We start from the raw sequence: 12058 nt of genomic DNA, 5'->3' as shown, positions 1-12058 counted from the left end.
TTGATGAGGAGGCCTTAGAACCTCCGCAATCAACAAATAAGGAAGCCACCCGGTCGGATAAATGACCCCATGGCCAATATAGAGCGGCAAGAGGCGCCGCACACAAGCCAGCACGCGACCCACTCAAGGATTCGCATCAAAAAGATGGCCCAGCCAGATCTATCTACGGGCCAAGAAAGCAAGCTTTAGTAAGCAATGCAACACAACAAACATCTGAACACTACGGCACACCCAAATACAGGGGTGTCGCACACCCCCTATGTTTCACCGATGAGGTGCTAGACCATGAATTTCCAGCGGGATTCAGGCCCATAAACATAGAGGCGTATGACGGAACGACAGACCCTGGAGTCTGGATTGAGGACTATATCCTCCATATCCATATGGCTAGAGGAGACGACTTCCATGCCATAAAATACTTACCCCTCAAGCTCAAAGGGCCAGCCCGGCATTGGCTTAAAGGCCTTCCCGAAAACACCATTGGAAGTTGGGAAGAGCTCGAGGATGCTTTTCGGGCAAATTTTCAAGGGACCTATGTCCGGCCTCCGGATGCAGACGATTTAAGTCATATAACTCAACAGCCCGGAGAGTCAGCCCGGAAACTCTAGAACAGATTTCTTACTAAAAAGAACCAGATAGTCGACTGTCCGAACGCCGAAGCCTTAGCAGCTTTCAAACACAGCGTTCGAGACGAATGGCTCGCTAGACACCTCGGCCAAGAAAAGACAAGAACAATGGACGCATTAACAAGCCTCATGACCCACTTTTGCGCGGGAGAGGAGAACTGGTTGGCAAGATGCAGCACCAGCAACCCAAGTACATCCGAAGTCAGGGACGGAAACGGGAAACCGCGTCGCAACAAGGACCAGCGTCGGAATAAGGGAAACAGCCCAAAGAGCACGACAGTCAACACCGGATTCAAAAGCTTTCGGCAGGGTCAGAAAAAGCTACCCCTCAAGGATAACAGGGACGAGCTATCTAGCCTAAACAAAATCTTGGACAAAATATTTCAAATCCACAGCACTCCCGGGAAGCCTGCAAACCATACCCACAGAGAATGCTAGGTCTTCAAGCAATCCGGCAAACTCAACGCCAAACACAAGGGGCTCGATACACCAAGTGAGGACGATGACGAACCCCACAAGCAGAGCACCGGGAAACAAAAGAATTTCCCACAAGAAGTCAAAACAGTAAACTTACTTCACGTGACAAAAGGGAAAAACAGAGTGGCGCCTATAGAGATACGCGCCATGCGGCCTATCACAAAGGAGTCTCACCACTGGTTGTTAAAGCCGATCACCTTTGACCATCAGGATTACTCCGGAAGTATCCAGAACGCAGGTTGGACCGCCTTGGTAATAGATCCGATAGTCGACGGATTCCACTTTACACAAGTCCTGATGGACGGCGGCAGTGGTCTAAACCTACTAAGGACACAGTCCGCAAAATGGGGATGGACCCAACAAAAATTTTCCATAGCAACACTTCCTTTAAAGGAGTAACGCCAGGCCCGGATGCCCATTGCACAGGTTCTCTCCTGCTAGAAGTAATGTTTGGTTCCCCCGATAACTTCTGCCGTGAAAAGCTAACCTTCCACATCGCCCCATTTTCAAGTGGCTATCAAGCACTACTGGGACGCGAAGCTTTCGCCCGCTTTAACGCAATACCACATTATGCATCTCTCACGCTTAAGATGCTCGGCCCACGAGGCATCATCTCACTAAAGGGAAACATTGAATGTTCCTCGCGCGCAGAAGACTATACGGCTGCCTTGACATCCATACATTAAAACAGCTTCACCAACAAAAGCATCTAACAGGTCATTAAGACCACGAACACGGCTAGGCGAGTCCGGAGAAAACTTATAATTGATAAAGGTTTTTAGCCGTACACGCCTATACAAGGGGCTCCACATATGTAAAATAAGCGACTATAAGGCTCAATTTTCCCCATCTTGAATTATACTTTGTTTACTTAGTACAACATATATTTCGCACGACTATTCTTCTTTCAACTAAGTTCCTCTCTTTTATAGATGAACACTGTGCTACACCCATCCAGGACACGGCGCAACAGAGACATAGGCACAGACGTGCAGCAGGGACCCACTCAAGGATTCTCTTTAGATTAAGACCCTGCGTAAACCTTTTTCACTGTCTCTTGTTGATGCACATCCCCCAGATTCATAGTATAACCGAGGAGGAGGCTGGCGTCTTGGCATGTGGCCACATCAGAATTTCGCACGTACCTGGACACCAGGGGCTTATTATCATGGGCACTGCTCAGCCCGTTTTTATAAAGACCGAATACCTTAGGGAGTGTTCAGCGCCGCGAGTTTGGCCTTATATGCATCAGCTCCGAATCATGTCTTTGGTCAAATGTTGGGTTTGCCCGGCTCCTGTGTTTTGCTGCCTTACGTTCCGCTCTATCGGCTAAGGCGGCACCAGGAGAACTACTACGATTGTGCCCCAGTTCAGCCAGGCAAGCACCTCAGTAGAGAAAGCCGAAAACTGACTGTCATGATATAGCGTGAGACTGGTCAACCACTCGATGACCTATCGGAGTCTTCGGGATTCCTCCGCATTAACGAAGGGCCATTTCCCGGCCAGGCACACACGCGCCCCGAGTTCGGGTGAGCGCGGCGCCACCAGGGGCTATATAGTAGCCCCCCTGTCAAACTCCTATGGCTAAGTGAAAGTGATAAAGCATTATAGTCTGATTTCCTAGTTTGCTGCGCTATCACCTCCTTCATGGACCAAGACGTTGGATCAAGTGTGAGAATGCGCCTTCTGTGAACACCCGCGGATTATATGCGTGGGGGCTGAAGCCGACGACTGCCATCTTTCAGATTATATACACATATACCTCAACGGCCGCACAGGAGGCATTATAATACTTGCAGGCACAAGTATAAAAATCTTCTACAATTCATCAAAATATTGTTTTACAATAATACACGTTATTCGAACATAATATCCTTCGAGCACCGCGTCTCTATCAAACGAGCGCCTTGCGGAACTTCCTGAAAATAGTGCTCAACAGGTATTCGGCCTCCATCCGAATCTTGGGATGCAACAGCGCCGGCCTCCATCTCCGCCCAGTATGTCTTGACACGGGCAAGGGCCATCTGCGCACCCTCTATGCATGCTGACCTCTTCATCGCATTGATATGCGGCACTACACCAAGGAACTGTTGCACCAAGCTAAAATAACTGTTCGGCTTTGGCCTTTCCGGCCACAGATGATTAACGACATCCTTCATGGCGAGTCCGGACAACCTATTCAGTTCGGCCCATTCGGCCAAACGATCGGTCAACGGAAGCGGATGCTCCGGATTGTTGAACTGTGACCAGAAGAGCTTCTCCACTTCACTATCTTTCTGATCTCGGAAATGTTCGGCCGCATCAGCGGCACTCGCAGCTAAATCCAGATATGCGTCCGCTGAACTCCACATCCAGTCCAACGGAGCGTATTTAGGATCTCCGAACTTTATCCGCAGCATAAAGGGCTTTCCAGCCGCGACAATCTCCGGCCTGACGTAGCTCCTCCTTCATCGCTCTCATAGCAGAACGAGCATCCTTGGCCGCTGTAGTGGCCTTCTCCAGGTCTGTCTGCTCCGCCCGATCTTCTTTTTCAATAAGCTTGCAGCGGTCAGCAGCGTTCTTTAACTTCACAGCCATTTCGGCCATTTCCTTCTTGCTTCGGCAGTGAGCAGCCTGTTTGGCTTTCAGCTCTTCAATTACCTTTACGGCAGCCGCATCACTTCTCCTGGCTTGATCCTTGGCTCGGGCAAGTTCCGCCCGAAGGTTCTCCATGGCAGCGGCCCCATCTGCATCAAGCGCACACGCTGTAAGATACTGGCATCAAGCTCCTCTTACCAGGTGTCTCTGGAGAAATTACATACCTTGTGCCCCGTCAAGCTGCTTGTTGACAAGCGCGATGTCGGCATCTGCCACGTTAAGTTACCGCGTTAGCTCAGCAAATTCATGAGTCCGGTTGGCCACCGGACAATTCGCCACCTACATAGGAAGGCGACAAAATTACACTTGGGACTAGGATCCTCTGCGTGCTGTCGTCTTCGACAACACATAGAGTCTCAGGGGCTACTATCTACATAGGGCGCATCTTATATGCGGAACTGTCAAAAGGTACATCACCTCGCGTACCTCAAAACCTGTCAGTAAACTCTTGACGGCCTCGTGCAACCCGCTTTCAGCGGACGAAATCCTTTCAATTACCGTACCCATCAACGTAAGGTGCTCCTCTGAGATAGACACTCGCCCTAACATATCATTCAGTTCATCCGACCGAGCACCAGGTGGTGCCGGACTTGTTCGATGGCCTTTTTCAAAGACCGGACATGGATGGCCTTGGGGGGGCATATGACTGCCTTCCGGCCCTGCCGGATTCGGAGAAACCCTCCGCGATGATACCTCAGGATCGCCCGCCTCGTAAGGCAGTACGGCAGGGGAGGCGTTCCGCTCTCCATCATCTCTGGAAGAAGATCCCCCGAAGATGAGCTCTGCTGAGAAGGGCTGAGATCTGAACTACAAGGTAAAATTTCGGTTATCTTCCTCAGAAATAAAACAAGGATTTCTCTCATTTTAAACCTCCCCTCTCTACTTACGGCTCGGTGGAGGGCTGATCCCCTTGAGGGCATAGTACGGCCGAGGTATCCCCCGGCACAGGACCCTCTGGCGAAGATTTCTTCCCCCGCTTTGAGACAGTCCTCTTCCTCCCCTGAGTAGAGGAATTTTCGATTCCTCCTTTCCAGACAGCCTCCTTCGGGGAGGCAGCAACTTCTTTGTCCCCCCCCCTTTGCTTTCTTCCGAAGGCACGATCTCCAGCACCCTGGTTAACACGGGATCCGGCGAGGTCTCGGGAAGGGGGCCGGACACCTGATTAACTTCGCCTTCACTACCCACTCCTATTTCAAAGACAACTCTTTTAAGGGTGATGTTGTGATAAATGAACGGATGGTGTGTCCGGGCACAGGGCTACTTACTTGAGTATCCGGACGATTGCAGCTCTGACCTGCGTCCTTCGTAGAATCCGGACACACTACTTGTGGTCCGAAGAACAATTTGTACATCTCCACGGGCGTCATGCCAAGAAAATTTTGGAGAACTGATGGTCCCCCCGGGTTGAACTCCCACAGGCGGAGGGGGCGATGTTTGCAGGGCAGAACTCGGGGAATTAACATAACCTGCGTCACCATGACCAGACTAATGTCTCTTTCTAGGAGATCTCGGATGCGGCCCTGCAACAGGGGCACGTCCTTTGCCGACCCCCAGTCCAACCCCTTATTGACCCATGACGCCAGTCGTGGCGGGGGACCCGAGCGGAAAGTAGGCGGCGCCACCCACTTGGTGCCCCTGGGAGCTGTGATATAAAACCACTCTTGTTGCCATAAGCTGAACTCCTCTTGAAAAGAGCCCTCGGGCCATGGAGCTTCCGCATTCTTGCTTATAACAACGCCTCCGCACTCCGCGTGCTGTCCCTCGATCATCTTCGGCTCTACTTTAAAGGTCTTAAGCCACAGTCTGAAGTGAGGAGTAATACGGAGGAAGGCTTCGCACACGACAATGAATGATGAGATGTGGAGGACGGACTCCGGAGCTAAGTCGTGAAATTCCAGCCCATAATAAAACAGGAGCCCCCTCACGAAGGGATCCGTCGCAAAGCCTAGCCCTCGGAGGAAGTGAGACACAAACACCACGCTCTCACCAGGATTGGGAGTAGGAATAACCTGCCCGTGAGCAGACAGCCTATGCGAGATTTCGCCTGTCAAAACCTGGCCACTCTCAGCTTTAGCACGTCTTCCTCCGTGACGGAGGAATGCGTCCATCGGCCTCTAAGGTCGGAGCCGGACATCGTCGAAAGTCCGAAGCGCCTGAAATATGGGGCCTTGGGTGTTGGAACTCGAGGCGAAGGGTGAATTCGATTGAGATCAAAATAAAGGAGTAAGGCCTTGGTCTCTTTATAAGAGGTTGAATACCAAGAGCCCTCCCCGTGACCGTTTGGGACTTGCCTTTGATCGAGGAGACACACCAACGGGCACGATTGGGTTACCCACTCCCGTATTGATGAGAATCCCGGGATAAGGGGACACGGTCTCTGCTTCGACAAGACGTGCCAAGGAAACTGCCTTGCATAACGCGCTGAGGTGGGACAGTAAAAACGGTTCAAATAAAGGCTTGGCTGTGGCGTGATGACACGCTCCGGAATACGTCAGCATATTAGATTTGTGTAAATATTATTCTCTCTACGACAGTATGTGGAACTTATTTTGCAGAGCCGGACACTATCCTTGTGTTCAAAATCTTCTATGAAGTATTCGGAGGAGGAACCCGCCTTGCAATGCCGAAGACAATCTACGTGCCGGAATCATCGTCATTGAAGCCTGGTTCAGGGGCTACTGAGGGAGTCCTGGATTAGGGGGTGTCCGGATAGCCGGACTATAACCTTTGGCCGGACTCTTGGACTATGAAGATACAAGATTGAAAACTTCGTTCCATGTCCGGATGGGACTTTCCTTGGCGTGGAAGGCAAGCTTGGCAATACGGATATGTAGATCTCCTCCCATTGTAACCGACTCTGTGTAACCCTAGCCCTCTCTAGTGTCTATATAAACCAGAGGGTTTTAGTCCATAGGACGAACAACAATCATACCATAGGCTAGCTTCTAGGGTTTAGCCTCTTTGATCTCGTGGTAGATCTACTCTTGTACTACCCATATCATCAATACTAATCAAGCAGGAGTAGGGTTTTACCTCCATCGAGAGGGCCCGAACCTGGGTAAAAACATTGTGTCCCTTGTCTCCTGTTACCATCCGCCTAGACGCACAGTTCGGGACCGCCTACCCGAGGTCCGCCGGTTTTGACACCGACAGTAATCCTGTTCTAGAGGTCATGTTACTTGACCATGACGAAACTACGAACTATGAGGAAGTGATGATTAGCCCAGATTCCGTGAAATGGCTTGAGGCCATGAAATCTGAGATGGGATCCATGTATGAGAAAAAATTATGGAATTTGGTTGACTTACCCGATGATCGGCAAGCAATAGAGAATAAATGGACCTTCAAGAACAAGACTGACGCTGACGGTAATGTTACTGTCTACAAAGCTCGAATTGTTGCGAAAGGTTTTCGACAAGTTCAGGGAGTTGACGATGATGAGACCTTCTCACTCGTAGCGATGCTTAAGTCTGTCCGAATCATGTTAGCAATTGCCGCATTTTATGATTATGAAATTTGGCAAATGGATGTCAAAACTGCATTCCTTAATGGATATCTTAAAGAAGAGTTGTATATGATGCAACCAAAAGGTTTTGTCGACCCAAAAGGTGCTAACAAAGTGTGCAAGCTCCAACGATCCATTTATGGACTGGTGCAAGCCTCTCAGAGTTGGAATATGCGTTGTGATAGTGTGATCAAAGTATATGATTTTATACAGACTTTTGGAGAAGTCTGTATTTACAAGAAAGTGAGTGGGAGCTCTGTAGCATTTCTGATATTATATCTGGATGGCATATTGTTGATCAGAAATGATACTGGATTTCTGAATGGCATAAAAGGATACTTGAATAAGAATTTTTCAATGAAAGACCTCGGTAAAGCTGCTTATATATTGGGCATCAAGATCTATAGAGAAAGATTAAGACACTTAATTGGACTTTCACAAAGAATATACCTTGATAAAGTTTTGAAGAAATTCAAAATGGATCAGTCAAAGAAAGGGTTCTTGCATGCGTTAAAAGGTGTGAAGTTGAGTCAGACTCAATGCCCGACCACTGCAGAAGATAGAGAGAAAATGAAAGTCATTCCCTGTGCCTCAGCCATAGGTTCTATCATATATGCAATGATGTCTACCAGACCTGATGTGTGCCTTGCTATTAGTTTAGCAAGGAGGTACCAAAGTAATCCATGAGTGGATCACTAGACAGCGGTCAAGAACATCCTGAAATACCTGAAAAGGACTAAGGATATGTTTCTCGTTTATGGAGGTGACAAAGAGCTCGTCGTAAACGGTTACGTCGATGCAAGCTTTGACACTAATCTGGGTGACTCTAAGTCTCAAACTGGATATGTATTTATATTGAATGGTGGAGCTGTCAGTTGGTGCAGTTCCAAGCAGAGCGTCATGGCGGGATCTACGTGTGAAGAAGAGTACATAGCTTCTTCAGAAGCAGCAAATGAAGGAGTTTGGATGAAGGAGTTCATATCCGATCTAGGTGTAATACCTAGTGCATCAGGTCCAATGAAAATCTTTTGTGACAATACTGGTGCAATTGCCTTGGCAAAGGAATCCAGATTTCACAAGAGAACCAAGCACATCAAGAGACGCTTCATTTCCATCCGCAGTCAAGTCAAGGAGGGTGACATAGAGATTTTCAAGATACATACAGATCTGAATGTTGCAGACCCGTTGACTAAGCCTCTCTCACGAGCAAAACATGATCAACACCAAGACTCCATGGGTGTTAGAATCATTACTATGAAATCTAGATTATTGACTCTAGTGCAAGTGGGAGACTCAAGGAAATATGCCCTAGAGGCAATAATAAAGTTGTTATTTATATTTACTTATATCATGATAAATGTTTATTATTCATGCTAGAATAGTATTAACCGGAAACTTAGTGCATGTGTGGATACATAGACAAACAGAGTGTCCCTAGTATGCCTCCACTTAACTAGCTTGTTAATCAAAGATGGTTAAGTTTCCTAGCCATAGACATGTGTTGTCATTTGATGAACGAGATCACATCATTAGAGAATGATGTGATGGACAAGACCCATCCGTTAGCTTAGCATAATGATCGTTTAGTTTCTCTGCTATTGCTTTCTTCATGACCTACACATGTTCCTCATACTATGAGATTATGCAACTCCCGAATACCGGAGGAACATTTTGTGTGTTATCAAATGTCATAACATAACTGGGTGATTATAAAAATGTTGTACAGGTGTCTCCAATGGTGTTTGTTGAGTTGGCATAGATCGAAATTAGGATCTGTCACTCCGTGTATCGGAGAGGTATCTCTGGGCCCTCTCGGTAATGCACATCACTATGAGCCTTGCAAGCAATGTGACTAATGAGTTAGTCACGGGATGATGCATTACGGAATGAGTAAAAACACTTGGCAGTGACGAGATTGAACTAGGTATGATGATACCGACGATTGAATCTCAGGCAACTAACATACCGATGATGAAGGGAACAATGTATGTTGGAGTCGACCAACATCGGATCGGTGGAGCCTACGGACTCCAAGTCCCCAGCGAGCCCGCATCCGACGCGGGCACAGGAGGCCCCGAGAGCCTCCTCGTTGGCCTCCTCGATCAACTCCACGTCGCCAGCGAGCCAGCTGGGGACTTGGAGTCTGTAGGCTCCATCGATCCGATGTTGGTCGACTCCCACACCGCGTCGCTTGACACGTTCCCCACCAACGTGGTGGTCTACGACGAGCCGCTCCCTTGCGCATGGAGCGACGGAAGCACCGTCATGGAAGTGCTTGTCATTAATCATGGCGAGCACTCCGGCGGGGGTGATTATGACCCGCTCAGCGCAGCGCTGCAACATCTGGCTGCGCCCATTCCCGAAGATGCCGACGCCGAGACGCTGGAGGCACGCCGCCTTCAGCTAGTCAAAGGCGCAAAGAAGCTGGCCAGCATGAGACGCCTATCAAAGGCCTACCAGCGCGAGATGGACCGCGCTGTGGGCGGCACGCCGACTCTAGCTGGACCTAGACGCCTTGGCACGGTCCGGCAGCGCGACGTGGCCATCGCCGACCTGTTCGGGGCAAATCGCCCTGTTTATGCCATGCCTGCGGAGAACATCCGAGCTGCCCAGGCGACGACGAACGAGCTGGACAAATTCGAGGGCGAAGAATGCCGCTTGAGGACAGAGCGCGTCCAGCGACTCCTTGACGCGGCTGCAGAGCAGAACGAGGCCGGCTGCCGCACTGATGCGCCGCACCGATAGAATGATGACCGGCCTCCCCGCCGAGACCAAGGCGCGACATCTCAAACGCTGACTGGTGGCATCCACGAAAGAAAGGACAAGAATCCGGCTGCCAGCCGCAGTCGGACTCGCATCACCATAGAGCGCGACCAAGTCGTGAAAGTGCAACTATCCCTAGGTGGTTTTGGTAATTCATAACAACATATAGCTCATTGAGCTAATGCTAATCCAAGATGACTATTTCAGGAAAGCTCAATAATTAGCATGACATGGATGTGAAAGTGGAACCCTCAAAATGCTAAGGACAAAGGATTGGCTCAAGCTCAAAGCTCAAGACTCTTCATTTTATATTTTAGTGATCCAAGATCACATTGAGTCTTTAGGAAAAGCCAATACTATCAAGGAGGGATGAGGTGTTGCTTAATGAGCCTCTTGCTTCATGTGTTTAGTGATATGCTCCAAAACCCTCAACTACTTTCCCATATCCACATATGACCTAAACCCTAAGCCAAACTCGGTCATACCGATTCTTTCTATCCGGCGCCACCGAGTTTCACTTGTCATAAGCCACTGCCAAACCCTAGCAATTCGGTTCTACCGATAGGGATCTCGGTCTCACCGAGATGGGATTGCAAAGTCTCTGTTTCCCTTCCGTAACTTTTCGGTCTCACCGAAAGAGCGTAGCGGTCCCACCGAGATTGCAATGTAAACTCTTTGTTTCCCTTTTGTAACTTTTCGGTCTCACCGAAAGAGCAAATCGGTCCCACCGAGTTTGCCTGACCAACTCTCTAGTTAGCTTATTACCAAACTCGGTCTCACCGAGTTTGTGTAATCGGTCTCACCGAGATTACGTTATGCCCAAACCCTAACCATATCAGTCCTACCGAGTTGCATGTCAGTCCCACCGAAAATCTTTAACGGTCACTAGGTTTACCTTTTCGGTCCGACCGAGTTTGTTGATTCGGTCCCACTGAGATTGGAAAACTGTGTGTAACGGTTGGATTTTGTGTGGAGGCTATATATACCCCTCCACCTCCTCTTCATTCATGGAGAGAGCCATCAAAACACATACACAATTCCAACTCATATGTTCTGAGAGAGAACCACCTACTCATGTGTTGAGACCAAGATATTCCATTCCTACCATATGAATCTTGATCTCTAGCCTTCCCCAAGTTTCTTTCCAGTCAAATCTTCTTTCCACAAAATCCAAATCCTATGAGAGAGAGTTGAGTGTTGGGGAGACTATCATTTGAAGCACAAGAGCAAGGAGTTCATCATCAACACACCATTTGTTACTTCTTGGAGAGTGGTGTCTCCTAGATTGGCTAGGTGTCACTTGGGAGCCTCCGACAAGATTGTGGAGTTGAACCAAGGAGTTTGTAAGGGCAAGGAGATCGCCTACTTCGTGAAGATCTACCGCTAGTGAGGCAAGTCCTTCGTGGGCGATGGCCATGGTGGGATAGACAAGGTTGCTACTTCGTGGACCCTTTGTGGGTGGAGCCCTTCGTGGACTCGCGCGACCGTTACCCTTCGTGGGTTGAAGTCTCCATCAACGTGGATGTAGGATAGCACCACCTATCCGAACCACGGGAAAAACATCCGTGTCTCCAATTGCGTTTGAATTCTCCAAACCCTTCCCTTTACATTCTTGCAAGTTGCATGCTTTACTTTCCGCTGCCAATATACTCTTTCCATGCTTGCTTGAATTGTGTGATGATTTCTTGACTTGTCCTACAATAGCTAAAATCTGCCAAGAACTAAAATTGGGAAAAGGTTAAGTTTTTGTTTGGTCAAGTAGTCTAATCACCCCCCCTCTAGACATACTTTCGATCCTACAAGTGGTATCAGAGCTTTGGTCTCCATTTGCTTTGATCACCATAGCTTTTGGTGGTCATAGCCTTGGTTTCACAACCTAGGAGAGTATGGTGTCTAGCGAGGGAAATTATCACCGTAGAGGTCCTTACTTTGATGGTACTAATTTTGCTAGTTGGAAGCATAAAATGAAAATGCATATTCTTGGACATAACCCCGCCATTTGGGCTATTGTGTGTGTTGGTTTGCAAGGTAACTTCTTTGATGGGAAAGA

The sequence above is a fragment of the Triticum urartu genome, chromosome 2 (assembly GCF_003073215.2).
Source record: "Triticum urartu cultivar G1812 chromosome 2, Tu2.1, whole genome shotgun sequence".
Classification (NCBI taxonomy): Eukaryota; Viridiplantae; Streptophyta; class Magnoliopsida; order Poales; family Poaceae; genus Triticum; species Triticum urartu.
Note: the sequence above shows the minus strand (reverse complement) of the source record.